General features: G+C 37.8%; 1 protein-coding gene across 2 annotated transcripts in view; it reads right to left on the bottom strand.

Annotated features, from left to right (window-relative positions):
- The window catches only part of SEMA5A (semaphorin 5A), a 304,799-nt gene that overhangs the window by 285,586 nt on the left and 3,205 nt on the right, over nt 1–16,008 (bottom strand). Inside the window, exon 2 of one of the 2 annotated variants that reach the window (XM_079301151.1) lies at nt 509–584. The exons of the other annotated variant lie outside the window; for it this stretch is intronic. The gene's annotated coding sequence lies outside the window, so the exon portion shown is untranslated. The remainder of the gene's footprint in view (nt 1–508; nt 585–16,008) is intronic. 2 annotated transcript variants of the gene reach the window in all.

Below are 16,008 nucleotides of genomic sequence, written 5' to 3'. Positions count from 1 at the left end.
TCCTTTTTAGTTTTTAAGCTTTGTGTCCTACTTTCTGGTCTATTAAAAGATTCTTTGCTTTTTAATTTAAATAATCCTCTCCTCACCCTTTCTTCATTTCTTAGTTGACAGGATATTATTACTTCTCATGGAGAATGCTCTTCAATAAATAAGACTACTTTAAAGCTGCATTTAATTATTCTCACTCATTTCTTCACCTGAAGCAGTTGCAATGCTTATCTATTCTATTGCTTCAAAGGAGCTTGATACTTAAATCAAACCTAAAGAATTAAAAACAGAGCATTAATTGTTACTGTGAAACTGAACTGAGCTATGCAAGGAAGCTACAGATACTGAAATCTCGAAATCTGAAGTCAGCATGAATGGATTTCTGTGCCACTTCCACTACAACTTTCTTATTTGACCTCTACAAAACATCCCTTAGTTTAATGTAAGGACAAAGCAGAAAAGGCACACAGGGTTGATTTGGGGGGTTTTTTGAGATTTCTTTGTTTAAAGTTGTTCTTACCTCTAGCAAATGCAGTTTCTTATGGCTTCATTTTGAATGATGTGTTCTCAGATAAAAATCTTCTCCAGTCTGTAACCTGTCCACAAAAGTTGAGAAATTTCATTGTTTTCAATTATGTTTTGTAGAAAGTGGGCAAGGGTGATCTGACAGCATCAAGATAACAGAAGAGTGTTTAGAAGTCAATAAATGTTGTTAATGATTTCTATGTCTGATAGCTAAAATTGCAATTTTGACTTCCTAGCAGAGTCAGGAGGCTGCAAAGAACTCAGTAAGGTACCAGATAAAGAAAAAAAGCCCCCTACTGCTCAGACAATAACCACTCTGAAATTATAAAAGTAGAAAGACATGCCATTTTCTGAAGACAGTCCAGGTGTTAATCATTCAAGGAAATAGCTTAAGGCATAACTTGTTCTTCTCACTGTTATAGTTTCTCTTTTTTAAATAAAAGCTTGTTTTTCTCCCAGCAGTGTTTACATACAGCAAAGGCAGTGAGTTCTTAAAGCATCTCTTTTCAAGTGTCATTCAAGCTGTTTATCAATCTGTTTTAAAATGTCATATTATAAAGAACTAGTCACATGTTCTACTTCTCATGCAAGTCTCCAGTTGTCACCTAAACAAGATGGAGAACTTTCTTCCCCACATCTGAAGCATCTTTGTCTAAAATTAGCGCAAAAACTAACAACAATATGGAAATAAATTGTTTCTGTGAAGCTTAAATCCTTTCTATAAAAAGAGATGAACCATCTAAGCCACAGATGTGGTTGTTCAGAGAGATGAATCAAGAATGCTTTGCTCCCACAGGGTGCATTTACTGAGGGGGAAGCAGAGTCCATGAACAAGCTCAACCTTCAAGAGTTTTCTCTTCACTTGCCCCCATCTAGGCCAACACAACTGCTGAAGTTTAAATAAGAATTAAAATGGTCGTTTTCAGGGAAGGGGTGGAAGGTGCTGTTGCCTTTTTTCCCTTCTCTTTTTTTTTCCCCCTAAATCTTAGAACATAACCAGAATTTTATAAAAAGAAAGGCCTGAGAAACCAAAATTGTTCCAATTTCTTATATCTTAAATGGTTTTTTTCAATTATTTTTATTGTGCTCCAGGTTAACATTAAAACAGCACAGGATTTTTTTCTTTATCAGAGAATTAGAAGTTCATTAGTGCTCAATTTTTTAAACTATTTTTTTAAATAAGTTGACTGAACTTGGATATAATTGACCTATTTACCCATACAACACCTTCCACTGAAGCAGTCTGAACTTCTTCACAAAAGGTTTTACAAGCAGCATGTGCAAATTAATTTTTCTCCTAGACAGGATACAGGCATTATAGATGCATATTTTTTATCTGTTATTTATATGCCTTTATAACAGGTATCATGCTAAGAAAATAACTACAACTTCATTAGATCTCAAGACACAGCATTCAGCTTTCCCAAAACTCATCCTGTACTGAATACTTTGTTAGAAGGTTCTTTTTGGTGCTTGCATTTACACATATACATCAATTTCACTTGGAAAGTGAAATCTCCAGAACTCACTTCTGCTTCTAGCTAAGTTCCATTGTGACTCCTGCCTTTGTAATACCATTCACTTCCATTGCTGTAACATCTGCTCCTCCAAGATGCTAATAAGAAGCAGAGATCCTACTTTTCTTCCCAAGTGAGCAAAGTGTAAACTAGATTGTTAAAACGTAGTATAAGTAGTTTTTTAGATTGTTTATATTAAGGGCCATGTGGCCAAGATGGAGGACCCTGGGTGTGGTGGACTTCTTCCTCCTTCTTCTTCATGTCATCCATGTTGAAGTTGCACCCTGGGAACCACAGATTGGATGGGAGAAAACTGGACATTGCAAAGAGGTTACATGGCATTGGAGACAGTTTGTAAATATTGTATACGTAGTTTAGAGTATAAAGACCTTGGCTCAGCCCTCTCAGGAGATCTTTCTGCTATGGTCGACCTGCAGAGCGGACCTGTGCCAGGCTGTCAGAAACTTTTTTAAGATAAAACAATAAACAGCCTCAAAACAATTCAAGGTCATCTCGAGCTGCTTTCTTGTCGGCGCCTCCGAAAGAACCAGACTTTTTACCACCTCCGTGCCCTCTCTGGGGAGGTCTCAAGCCTGAAGAGACCCTCAGAGACGGGACAATTTTGTTTTTTTGTTCAGTTATCCTTCCTACAATAGCAAAGAATTATAATTAAAAAAGCAAACTTGCTTAGGTCAGTGAGTTTAGGTTTACTGAGCACTTCCATTTCCATAAAGACATGATGCATTTGCAATCACTTAAAATTACCTTTATTAAATTTTTTATATGTGTGGGGGTTTTCCCCATCAGATTGCAAAGCACAAGTACTGCTCCATCTTTTCACTGTTTGAAGCCTGCCACTAATCTACTCTAGCAAATAAACACAATAAGCCTCTGCTATGAATCTTTGGAGAAATTACACTTCTGTCTTACTCACTGCACTCGTTGTGTCTCTTCAGTGCAATGGATGGATTTCTCTTTAGTCATGAATATTATACCTAAGAATCCAACCTCCTCATCCCAGCATTACCTAAACTCTTACAAGATAAAGCAATGGAAAATATCAGACATCATCTAAATTAAGAATTAATAATTTCTTTTATCATTCAAGAAGCTCTTGGATTACTCACAAGTATTCAAAAAAGGAATTGCTGTAAAAAAAACTATGACCAAAGCAATAAAGATCTGTAGATGACTCTGAAAATGTGAAGCAGCAGTCTTTACCCTTAAAGATCATGTTAAAAAGTCAGAAGTCTCTTTACAACCTCAAAAATATTAATACACTCTGAATTTAAAAAATCATGATCACATACAGTTAAAATACAAAAAAAAATAAAGAAAAACATCTTTTTCCTATATGTTTGTCCTCTAGGAGAATATTTACATACACACAGAGTTCTGTTGTCTCTCTCCCACACCCTGCCCACACACGTACAGACTTCTATAGAGAGAGTGAGAAACATATGCTCTTGTTACCCCAAGTGAAAACAAACACAATAACTAACACCTGCACTCAGTAATTATGTCATAAGAAAATTCTATCTTATTTCTACAGGTCATTCCAGAGGATTTTAAAGAAACCTGATGCCCACAGTAATTAACAATCCTGTTAAAGTACTGCTATTGTTCCAGAAACTGGAAGGAGAGGGCAGAATAATGGAAAGAAAAGGTCAGTACAGACTCCCCATATGACACTCATCAGAACCTACAGTAATATGCATAAATATTCAAGTAATTAATCAAACCATAATACCCAAGCTCTGTTTCTCCTCAAGCTTTACATTCCCCTAACACAGAGACAGACCTTTCTTCAAGCACACTTGGCCAAACTCTACTGGAATGCTACAAGCAAAACAGAATAATATGAAATAAATCACACTCAAACCTGCCAACTGGCTGCATGTTTATGTATATTATCAGAAAGAAGTCAGGATTTACTAATACTCCCAGCTGAAGTCAGCTGGAAGTGTGCCACTGACTTCCATTCATGCAGAACCATGATGCTAAACATCCCTGGCTAAGGCTTTAATTCCTATGAAACACTTTTCACATTTTGATGCCATATAAAGAACAACAGCAATAGCAGTAAGGTAGCCTCGCATATAACCATTAAATGTTTAAAATAAGTGTTGAGACCTGCTTGAATAACAGAGGGTGCTGAATACAATTTAGGGTTTGTGACCACCTGCAGTACTTTATCCAGGGTACAGTGCTAATTTTAGATTTCTGGATGAATGCCCACTGCAGGGTATGCTATTTTTACAAAGTTCTGACATGTCTGTCCAATGGCACATCTCCATTCCTGAAGTGGGACTGAAAGGCTATTAAAGCTTCCAGTTATCACTTGGCTCAAAACTGCAAACTACAAGTACTTTCACCAAATTGTTCTTCATATTCTGATTGACTTTACACAATAGAACTTACAAATAAAACCAAAATAAATACGTAAAAGCATAACTTTATTACTTTATAGTTACATAAAGTATAACTAAAAAAGGGCCCCCCTCCCCCTGAACCCTCTCATCAAAACAACAAAAAAAAAAAAAAAGTATTTTTTATATGTTATTGCAATTCTCATTTAATGCACAGAAAAAAATGATACAGAAATAGATTTCTCCTAGGCAGACTCTCCCAGTCATCAAAATAGAAACAAAAATGTAACAAAAAACCCATGTTGACACATGTATTACTGTATTTCACATAATAACATGGATTTTGGGGGCCACCATTCATCAAATTTCAATTCAGATCTGTAAACCATGAAGTACATTGAATAATCCAGATTTACATATGTTTATTTTTTTAACATATGAACACAGAGGCTTTTCCCAAGGGCGCATTTTTAATGAGGTTATAGGGTCAGCAATTTTGGAATGAGCTTTAGCAGTTTAAGATTTCTATCTTTCTACTCACATGTGCTTCTTCCCTCTCTAGCCATTTTTCAACAGGCAGACTGAGAGTGTTATGAGAGATGTCTTCCATTATGACAGATTTATTGCATATTTAATAATAGAGACTTAGATATGGGCATGGCATTTGGTATGCATCCTGAAGCAAACCATTAGACCTGTCTTCTGCCACTCTCCACTGAGGACAACACAGTAGTTAGGGAGAAATGCCAGCCAGAAACAGTTACATGAAGCATAAAAGCCCCTGAGAACGAAAAGGTCTTTATTTATTAAATCAAGTGCAAATCTTTCACTCTAAATCATCTGATCTGTTTTTGTGGATTTTCTCAGGTATGTCTAATTAGACCCACTCATCAACACTAACTTAGTTCAAAAGAGCAATTAATGAATATAGCACAGAAGCAGCTTAGCCCTGGAGGAGTCTCTGACATTTGTTCGTAGTAGACTGCTCATTAATTGCTCCCCTCATTCTAAGCCTCTAAATGATATTTTTGACACAATACTACAAGTCATTGTGACTTACTTCTCAAGCTAGCAACATCTGCACTATGTTAGGTTAATAAAACTACCTTTGAAAGGTCTTCAAGAAGATATTTAAAGACACAAGAGAAAAAAGGAAAGACTGGATGTGCTGACAGTGGAAAAAGAAGCTGTATTGAATTTTATACTATTATCTCAGAGTACACTTTGTATTACAGATAATTTAAGCAAATATTTTGTGTTCCATATTCACCATAATAAATAGAAATCAGGCAGAAGTCCACCATGATTTTCCGATCTATTTCAAGTGTGTTCCCACACCAAACTAAGCATTAATATTTCATAGGTCTTCTGACAATGTTAATTTCTCAGACAAATGAAACTATTGGCCTTTTGATTATTTTGGTAAAAACAATAAAATAAAAATGCATTTTTACTTTTTCAGAAATAAAAGGTGGAGAGTAAAGTGTCTGGGTTATGCAGTAAACACACTAAACCCAAGACCTCTGTCCAAGACATAAAACAAAGTTGTTATAATTTCAGACTGAGTGCATGCTTTTATTTATGAGATGGTTTTTCTGATCTCTTCCAGGTTCCAGAAACCAGGATGCATTTTATAAGTTTGAAAAGTTAACTTGTTTATTTTCAAAACACATCTATAGGATCATATCATCCACGTTAGGCTTCTACTGCAAAGCAGATAATAATTCACAAAAGAAACACAAAAACAAGGTAGATGGAAGTTTATACCTGGGGAACAGGTGAAAGCCCTGTAGATCCACAAGCCTTCAACACAGAAATGAGAACAGTGCCCACCCTCAGAACTGGTGACATTACTTTAATTAGCCCGTCCCAGTTTTCCAACTTTCTGTAATTTCTATTATATAGCAACTCCTCTTGCCTGCCAATTACTTACATTAACAGAGCCATCAAGTTTCATGCAGTTATGTATGTGAGAAACTGTGTTAAGCATTCATTAGCTAATTGTATCCCTCTAAGCACTTAAGAAAAGCAGTGCAGCAGCAACAGACATGGTTAGCTGGAATCCTGGGTTTTGCTCTAGTCCAAAATGAGTCTGAAGCTGTAGCAGTCAGGGTGAGACTAAGGGGGTACACCCAGTGGGGTGCCAGGTGTGTAGTGCTGGAGAGCAGGCAGAAAGGCTTTCACAATTTTGCAGTTGCCCATCTACTAGCTCCCACCACATTGTCCTCCTATGGCACACAGGCTCTGGTTTCCTCTGAAGCCTTCTATTTCCACTCACCCAAACATCCTATCCCACCTGTTATTTCTACCAGCTGTTTCTCTTGCCTGCCACCTACATCATTATCTTTGCTCTTTGAAACCTACACAACAGCAGCTGCCCTTCTCTGTCCTGAGCTTCAGGACTCAAAGCAGCAGGAAAAAAAGCTGACAGCTCTATGAGTACAGCAGGCTCCTGCCAGCCCAAGCCCCCTGCTTGCTCAGAGTTCACTGACAGCAATACACTCAGCCTGGGCCAGGGGAATGCAGGAAAGGTGACCTGCATGTCTTAGATGTGATAGCACTAACAGGACATTTGGCAAGATACTGATGGCAACCTTTGGCTTGCTCACAGACAGTTTCCCCTGCTGGGACACCATCTTGTCTGATTCCCTGCAGAGTGAAAGTAGAGAAGAGTAATTCCACCTAGCTAAAAATCCACAGCAAGCTCTTATGGTTGATGGATTAAGCAGAGAGGGATCAGCTAACTACACCAGCACTGCTAGAGAATCATTTGTTCATTAATACATTTCCACACATTTAACCCAGAAGCAGAATGCAGGAGTACCCCAGCATGCCTTAACCCTAGGCATTGTCCTGCACAGGACAGATCTAGTAGAACTGACCCAAATTACTAAACAGTAAAGCAAGGGATATTCTGATTTGGCTTTGCCATAAAATGTGCTCACAGAAAAAAGGAACTCAACAGAGCATAAGAGCTCATTTTATTAGCATTGCTAATCGAAAACACAGATAACAAACAGTGTAGAACTTTTATTTCTATTTTTTAATGAAATAGTGCTAAATGTCAACCCTCTTCGCAAACATTAAGCAACCTAACCTTTAATTAAGAGCCCTACAAAAGCAACATGTTACTGCACATTATCTAAAATGCCATACTAGGACCTATTGATGCCACTTTCAGAAGTATAGCTGCAGTTTGAGGCAGCAGAACCTGAAGAACTTAGAAATTAAATGTAACAACTGCACTTAAATCTTACAGAACAGAAAGACTTAATCACAGCCTGTAGTAAGAGTGCAAGGCAAGATATACCATCAAATCAGAGAAAAACTATGAAGAAACATTTGCACTTAGAAAGTGTTCATCAGCTTTCTGTAAAGTGTATGAAAACATCAAATGTATGTGTACATTAGAGTAGTCCAATTAGCCTGTCCGTGTTTCTGGTTCATCTAAATTAACACAGCTTCACAATTTACAAAAATTCTTCTGATTCAATTGTATTTTCTGAATCCAGAAAAATCACTTTATCACATCTGCCTTTAAAAGATCCCACTTATCATGAAACTTTAATTCAAATGACATTTCTTTTATTAACTTTTTTTCCACTCTTCAGCAAAGGTTGCTGCATTTATCCCTGCAGTCCAGCTTGCCAGAATAAAGTGAAGAAGTTTATGAATTTTGGATATTACACAATCAATATTTGATATCAATATGTCTTTGTTCTTCAAAGAGATGAGCTCTTCAGAGCTCAAGATAGAGCTATCAACTATCAGAACAGTGTCCTGATCTCTGCTTCAGTTCACTTTGTCTTCAGAATGGCACGAGCCACTGCACTGAAGCCGGTAAGTTCTTCCCACTAGAAAGGCCTCTCTGTCACTCCACTATTACTTTGTGGGATACTGCAACAGCAATTTGACTATACAAATGAAGAGATTATTATCTATTATCTAACCAGTGCCACTGCTTGACAACCTAGAAGGGACTGCAAAGAAGTGGTGAATGCATGTGTGTAGAGAGGGGGCAAAAAGGACCTCCCCCAAGCAAGGACTCCTATAAACACATGTAAGAACTTCAAGATGAGGTTAATTTTGACTATTCATAGAGTAAACCAGGCAGCATTTATAAATTGTTTGCAAATAGTTCTTTAGGAAAATACAAGTGTCACAAATACATTTTACTATTAATATGAATATTTTAATTATAGACAAGTTTTATAGTAAGGAGGGAATACTACTATAAGCCAGTTATCTAGCTAGAATAATTTTGGTCACTGAGCCTCACCCAACAATTTCTACAGAGAAATGATTGCTCAAATGAGCTCTGTCTAGCATTCATTTAATTAATATACATTTGTCACACATTACTAAAATATCTGTCAACACCGTAGTTTTACTACAGAGATGTATAATACTTCATTTTCATTTGATGGGTCAGAACTTTGAGCAAATGGAACATGTCACCTACAGGTTAGAGGCAGCTGCCTGCAACAGAAATGCCAGAGGAGGGCAGTTAGCTTGGGTCTCCAGCTTGCTTAATGCCACACTGCCTAAGGCACCAGATTCATTAAATCATGCACTGATTAGGTTTGGAAGTGACCTTAAAGATCATAGAATCATTAAGATGGACTCCAGCCTTTTTTGATGGAACACCCATTGTCTACTAAACCTCAGCCAGTCGTATATTGAACACTTTCACAAACCATGACTCCACCACTTCCCTGGACAGCCCATTCTGATGTTTAACCACTCTTTTGGTGAAGAAATTTTATCTGATGTCTGACCTGAACCTCCCCTGGCCCATCTTGAGGCCATTTCCTCTTGTCCTGTTGCTATTTGCTGGGAAAAAAGGTCAACCTCTACCTTGCTACAACCTCCTTCCAGGTAGATCAATCTAGTCCCAAACCCCCTGCCATGGTCAGAGAACCTTCCACTCCCACAGGTTACTCAAACCCTCATCCAGACTGGTCTTGAACACCTCCAGGGACTGGGTGTTCACAACCTCTCTGGGCAATTTTCTCCAGTGCCTCACCACTCTCACTCACAGTAGAGAATTTCTTCCTAATATCTAATCTGAATCTGCTCTCCTTTAGCTTAAGGCCATTCCCCCTTGTCCAGTCATTGGAAAGTCACCTGCCCTTGCAAAGAGTCCCTCCTCAGCTTTCCTGTAGGCCCCTTTTAGGAACTGTGAGGTGCCACGAGGTCTCCCCAGAACCTTCTCTTTCCCGGGCTGAACAGCTTCAACTCTCCTAGCCAGTCCTCACAGGAGAGGTGCTCCAGCTCTACTCTGCTCTGGAATCATTCCAACAGGTCTGGAAACACTAGAAACACTTGGCAAAAGTTAGGAGTAAATCTTTCAGGACTTACTGAAGTAGAACTTTGAGTAAGGAAGGTTTAAAAAAAACAGTTCAGAGATGATATTTAAATACAAACTATAGAGTCTAGAAAATCTTTTGTATAGGACTGCAGTTATGAAAATATTACTGCCAAAAGTATGAAAAGTATCTTACCATTTCAATGATTCTCCATGTTGACATGCAACCTTCACTTCCCATGCTGAGCTACAGTGGAAAGTACTGGGAGTGATCTTACCAGACAAAACCAACTCCATCCATAGATTCCTTGGGGCAAGGATGCTATATTTCCATTCATTTTTTGAACAGCTAGGTATACCCCCCAGAAAATCTGGATAACAGAAAATTGATGCAACAGCTTTCTCTGTTGATGAGTTCTTGGGACCAACATGTAAATGTTGGCCAGAAAAATTACTTTCATTACCCAGTGTGCAACAAGTCAATAATTATACACTCAAGAGAGATACTGCCAATTTATTTCAGAGTTGCACAAGCCTGGGTGCTCAGTGATACTACACAAATCAAGCATGCCAACTATCAAAACTTTTTACTATTTAGACATTTTAGCAAACAAAGGAGTTAGTGTTCATTGGCTACAAGTTACATAGTTCTCTTATTACTTAGTATTCTATCTTCTGTTGGTAAATTATTATCTTGCTTCCCATGCTAATTAGTTCCATACTCAGTGTTTCTCTTCTTTTGAGTCACTGGGTTTCTTGGGTCACTGGTTCAGGAGTTGGTGGCCACAATCTGCCCCTGCCAAATTACCTTTTACCCAGACTGAGCTGATTTCAACACAGTTGCTGAGTTGGTTTTGTTAGTTTCTTCATTGTCTTGGGAGTTCTTCCAGATGTCTTCATGTCCCTTAAATTCTGCATTCTGTGTGTTCACTATAAATGGTGAACATCCTTCTTCCCAAGTTTTATTAATCTCCCCCTAAGTCTGAGATCATTGTAGCATGTCAAGCCCTACACCTTAAGGCAATTCTACCAACAAGTAATTTGTTCTTCTAACACCTGGACATAACTTAGAGTTTGCTTATTAGCTGCTCTCTGCTTCATAGATTAAATCTCCCTTCTTGTTGTTTAGGCTTTAAAGTATACAAAGATGAAACATCAATGAACATTCTTTCTTAAAAAAATGTTACATATTCCACATGTTGCAAAATAGACTACAGTTGTAAGCCCAAGTGCTGTTTAAATGGTGAATCTTGGGAACTACTGTTGCAAAAAGAAGTCAAATGAAATATTACAGAAGAAGAAACTACTAGTTTATATACCACTTGCCATTGCTAAGGCTGAAGAGATTATCTTCTGCTCATCACTTTCTCCCTAGTCAGCTACATGACAGAGCAATTCAAAACTCCTTTCAATCACAATATGACATGTAAACCTGAACAGTATAATACTAACTCTTGTTTACTGAAATCCTTACCACTCAGTCACAAAAGCAAGGCTCCTATGAGCACTCCAGTTCATACAACCTTAATGTTTTTAGGACAAGTAATACAATTACGGAAGTAAAACCAGATGCTATTATGAAGTCAAAGGTTGTGAGTTTTTCTCTTAATGTTTTGCAATGAAAAGTGGCATTAAAGTACCTAAAAGACAACATAATTGATATTTAGGAGCAGACAGGTTTTTTCGAAGACTGGTCATTCCAATTATCAACTATCCACAGATATTAATACAAACACAGAAACACTACCCTTCAAATGAAGATTGATTTGTAGAAAGTAAGTTTTTATGTGGAAGCAAGAACATTCTATATGTGCAAAATTTCTTATAAAGCTTGGAAAGTTTTAGTTCCCAAATACTCAAGGGAGAGACAAGGTACTGAGATGCCATAAAGCAACACTTTTCACAATGTAGAAAGGGGCAAGAATACAAGCACCCAACTTGGCAAGAAGCAAACCAAAGCTGCTGATTAAAAGTAGAAACCTCTAGGTCCTCAAGTTTCATCTGTAATCATGTTCTCTAGACTAGATCCACAGCTACAGATAGATCTTTGAAGGTGTCAGTGTGTGCACAGAGCTGGGAACAGGTCTGGTGTCAACTGCTTCACTTATTTTGAATGACATTTTCAAAATTTTTAGTGTTGGCATTGTTAGAAATTTGGGGCTTATAAAAAGTATCAAGGTTGATGGGAGTAGCAGGAAAAAAACCCCAAACCTCTTGTTTAAATGACTTTTTAAAGGGAAATGCAAAATCCCAAAAACAAACAAGCACATGCAATTATGAATCAGGTCTGGTTATATAGAATTCACAGTAAATCTGAAAGGTAAATTAAGCACATGAGTTGTTCCTCACAAACAAATGGAGCTCCCTATATTTCCAGTTAAACAAGTCTTATATTTCCTCTTAATAAAATATTAGTGATATGCCTCCACAGTGAGCTAGTCCTTTTTTTAGTCTTCTAGTAAAAAGAAAAAATTACAGCACAGCAGGTCTACAAGTGAAGCTGAAGGACAAGTTTTGTCAACAGCCATACTATAAAAAGAACAATATGTCCCTTTCCCAAGAGGCAGATAGCCATTGCCAGCAATGAGTTCATAGGGGTCCTCTAAGAAAAATAACATGTTTGCTCAAGTTATTTTAAGAGCACTTTATGATTATGGGTTTGAGAGAAAAATATAAAGACTAAAGTTAAATATGAGAATCAAGTGTTTGCCTCTAGTTCAAGATTATTTTTCTTCAAAATTCGATACTGATCTCGTTGGCCTTCAGATTAAATAAATTTGCAAAACAATCTCCCCTGACAATTATAGATAAGTGAGCAAAAATGGAATTTTCTAATCAAAGATATTTGCAAACTTGCCTAAAGAAAGAATATCGGAGGAAAAAAATCAAATTCCTCCACCCAGACCATTAATTTAATTTAAAACAATAGATAACAACAAAAAGAACAGCAATCCAGCTCTAGAGCCCAGATCTGTTTTTGCTGTTGTTGATAGTTACACTTTTTTATTTTTATAACTGCCATTAAAGAATGATGCCCACACTTCACTGAGTTGCCTTCCATATTAAAGATTTAACTAATGCTTAGGTAGAGTCTGACACTATGCACTTAGGAAAGCAATAGAAGATAAACTGGAAAATCCAGCAACTTTCTTGGACAATTCAAGAAAGTCTGTAAACTCTGACCAAGAATTACATCAGTTAGACAAGTCTCCAGAGCCAAGGCTAGCAGCATTTTCAGACTTCTACCCATATACATCAAGAGAAGTTTTCCTTCCCACAAACACCAGCTTCACCTCCTGTGTGTCTCTAGAACTGTACATGTGAACTTGTGCTCCTGGCACATCAATGCAGAAGGGTTTTGTGGCTTTCTACTATCAATTCCAACAGCATGCATCAGAATCCATTATAATTTTTCAGTGGAGTAAGGTCTGGCAGACAAGCTCTGGAATACTGAACTTCAGTGTTTAACAGGTTATTACCCTGAATTTCCCCACTTGTGACACACTCAAGGGCAGAGCAATGAGGCATTGCCTCTCAGGTACCTCACTCCTCAGGAGGCAAGTTTAGGCTGGTGAAGACAGGCATACAGCTGTGCCTCAGTCCATCTGCAGCCTCCACACAAGAGCTTGCTGCCTGTTACAAAGCTGACATAGAAAAAAGCTGTCTGGATACACTCTAAAACACCAAGGCAAATCCTGCACATTCCATTATTATTTGACGGACCAAGCAGAATTTTATTCTGCACACACAGTTCTTCTCTCCCCTCCTTCCCCATTGACAATAGTCATTGCACACCTGCAGTTACACTGAGACCAGTGCCCATGGATACAAAGACCAGTGCCAGGGGTGCAAAGGCAAAGTTTTAAGATGATCAGTTCCCTAACACTGTTTACACTGTGATTCCAACTGAATAGCTATGTTGGCACAACTAAAAGATCCCAGCAGGCAATGGACTAACACAGTCCCAGAATTTCCAAGGAGGACAACAAAATATAACAGCACTCTGACTGTCTGATGGCACAGCATCCTCCATCTACATCTGCCTGCCTTCAGGAGTCACAGTATACACGGTGTTCAGGTTACAAACAGAAGTTGTTAATAGTGGACAGGAATTAAGGGGGATCTGTGGTTGGTCAGGCTTTTTCCGAAGTTTTTTTCAAGTGAGAGCCAGGACATGGAGCACAACAGACAACAACATCAGTACCAACATCATCTTTAGCAACTTCAGCATCACAGCTACTGATGAGGATCATAGGAGTCATCAGGCTCTTAGCCTACCCCAGGCTGATAGACCTTGAAGAGCACTCTCAGAAAACTATCCAAAGCTGAAATCCCATCTTTTGGCTAAGCTATGAGTCCCATTTCACAGCATTGAGTAACATAATATCTGACACTAGTAACAATTTTGTGTACATACTGTCTTCGGGGTATTTCAGTATCATTGTTTAGGTTTAAAAAGCAACAAGGAAAAGCATGCATTGGAGCATGAGAAACAGCTAAAATTTAGACTATAAACACACAGAGTTTATATGAAAAAAACTAAGAAAACAACCATATATCCCTGTTGCAAGTTCAGAATAAGAAAACAAGTGAGACCATCAAGAGAGGAGACCATTCGCAACTGAACTCATGTTAAGTAACATAGCCCAATGACTGTGGATAATTTCTTCTCAGTCATCACCTTTGACTACGACTCTGTAAAACTTTAAAAAACTCTAAAACTTTGCCAGACACTGAGAGATGCAAAGAAATACACAAGGCCTATCTTCCTATAATTGACAAGGCCAGGAGTTTTTCCTCAAGTACTTGGCGATTTCACTATCAGACAAGGTCAACAGAAATAGTTTCATCCCATACATTTTCTCCCACAACAAGGTCATCTCAGCCATGTTCCCAGGGTGACCTTCATAACTAGGGGGGTTTGCCAATGCAAATGTTAGTGGGCTTCCAGTGAAAGCAGGTCACTGAAATGACACAGATGGTGAAAAAACATGTACAAACAGTGAAAGAAAAAGGCAACAGGAATTTCTCAAGAGACTGTATTCTGAAGAAAACACAGTGAAGAATAACTGCCTAATAACTTTTAAAACTACAAACAAATACTTATACTCATGCCTTTGTTTTGTAGAGTTCACCAGTAACAGAAACAACTGACTCAGTAATAAGATTTCTGTGGGTCAGAACAACAGAGCCCAAGATTATTAAAATATTCTCTCCTTAGCTACAGAGGTCTTATAGTTAACTTTGTTTTAAGCATTCTTGATTCCCAGTTAAACCCAAGTCTAACAAGAAAGCACATTTCAACAGCATTCTGGGTTTCCAACTAGACTAGCAATTTAGAGGACAACAGCACCAAAGACAGCAGCTCAATTTTGAAATTTGGAGGGAGGTGGGGAAAAGTAGGAAAATCAATACAATTCACAGTATAGCCCACTTCTTCAGCCCACCCAATTCATATTACAAGCCAATCCTGCAGCCATCACCTAATTCATTCATTACACATATTTACTAATGCCTAAGAACATATCCCAGTATTAGAGAGAAAGAAAAGACTGCATTTCAGTATTTTCAAATTTATAATTCCTGAACTTCTCCTAAACCAAATAAATACTGCAAAATGAATGCATATTGCTATTCATCTAGCAAGGGATTAAAAAATCAGAATATTATAGCCAAAGATTCAGAGCTGCTCAATCAACATCCCCTAAATGAAACTAATCTCCATTACTGAGGCTGGTAACCATGAAAAGACTGACCAGTTCTGTCAGAAATTAAGATCCAACAATACTAATGTATACTGGAACTCAGGGAGATATCCAGATTTTAAAAAGAAAAAATGGAAAGGGAATGAAAAGCTTTGTTATCTGGGTATCGTGCAAGAAATTTCATATCATGGATAAGCTAATTAGAGATAAGTCTGGAAATGATAGCACAACTAACATGCTACACAGCATTTAAACTTTCTGAATAAGTCTTTCAAACTGCTGGCAAAGAAAAGAAAATATTTGAAAAGATAAGTTTCAACAGTTGAGTTAAACTCAAGAGTTTCACTGCAAAGGCCTCAGTGCAGACTATGTATCAACCCCAGTTTTCTGCAACTATCAGTGACAAACATCAGCTTTTTGCGGGTTGCCTGATTTTTTAATATATACTGGGACAGTAGGAAATTTCTTCCAAAATCAATCTCCCCAAGCAGAGATTAATTTTACTAATATGTTTATGTATGGAGATAAAATGTTGATACTACACAGCAGACACTGGAATCAAAGTTCCCCAGGGAAAACTCAAATTTGAGAATAGA

The sequence above is a fragment of the Erithacus rubecula genome (genome assembly GCF_903797595.1).
Source record: "Erithacus rubecula genome assembly, chromosome: 3".
In the NCBI taxonomy this organism is placed as follows: Eukaryota; Metazoa; Chordata; class Aves; order Passeriformes; family Muscicapidae; genus Erithacus; species Erithacus rubecula.
Note: the sequence above shows the minus strand (reverse complement) of the source record. Positions and strands in the feature narration are given on the sequence as shown.